This window comes from Meleagris gallopavo, unplaced genomic scaffold (genome assembly GCF_000146605.3).
Source record: "Meleagris gallopavo isolate NT-WF06-2002-E0010 breed Aviagen turkey brand Nicholas breeding stock unplaced genomic scaffold, Turkey_5.1 ChrUn_random_7180001913229, whole genome shotgun sequence".
Lineage (NCBI taxonomy): Eukaryota > Metazoa > Chordata > Aves > Galliformes > Phasianidae > Meleagris > Meleagris gallopavo.
In genome coordinates, this window is record NW_011176125.1 from 1 (window position 1) to 350 (window position 350).

At 68.6% G+C, this 350-nt stretch overlaps 1 long non-coding RNA gene across 1 annotated transcript; it reads right to left on the minus strand.

Moving 5' to 3' along the window:
• Positions 1 to 350, minus strand: LOC104916536. The gene is made up of 3 exons (XR_796606.1): positions 312 to 350; positions 122 to 209; positions 1 to 39 (listed from the first exon to the last, which is right to left on the minus strand). It is a non-coding gene; the product is annotated as an uncharacterized LOC104916536 (long non-coding RNA).

Consider the following 350-nt stretch of genomic DNA (forward strand, 5'->3'; position numbering starts at 1 on the left):
CTTGGCCTCCCCCAGCCGCTCGGCCAGGTTCAGTAACGCCTGCGGGAGATGTGGACGGCTCAGCCCCGCTGGAGACACCCGGAACGCCGAGGTCACCCCACGGGGCAGCGGAGCCACGTACCTCGTAGTTCTCCATCTCCACGTCATCCACGTCCAGGTCCAGGCTGATCGTGGGCCCCACGGCCGTCGGCGACACGGGAAGCATAGAGCTGCGTGGGGGGAGGATGGGGCCCTCAGCGTGGGTGCCTCGGTGGGGACAGAAGCACCGTGCCACCCCGCGCCTCCCACATCCCCCCCACCCCAGTACTCACAGGAAATAGGGCAGGAAGCTCGGGTAGTACGGAGGGGGC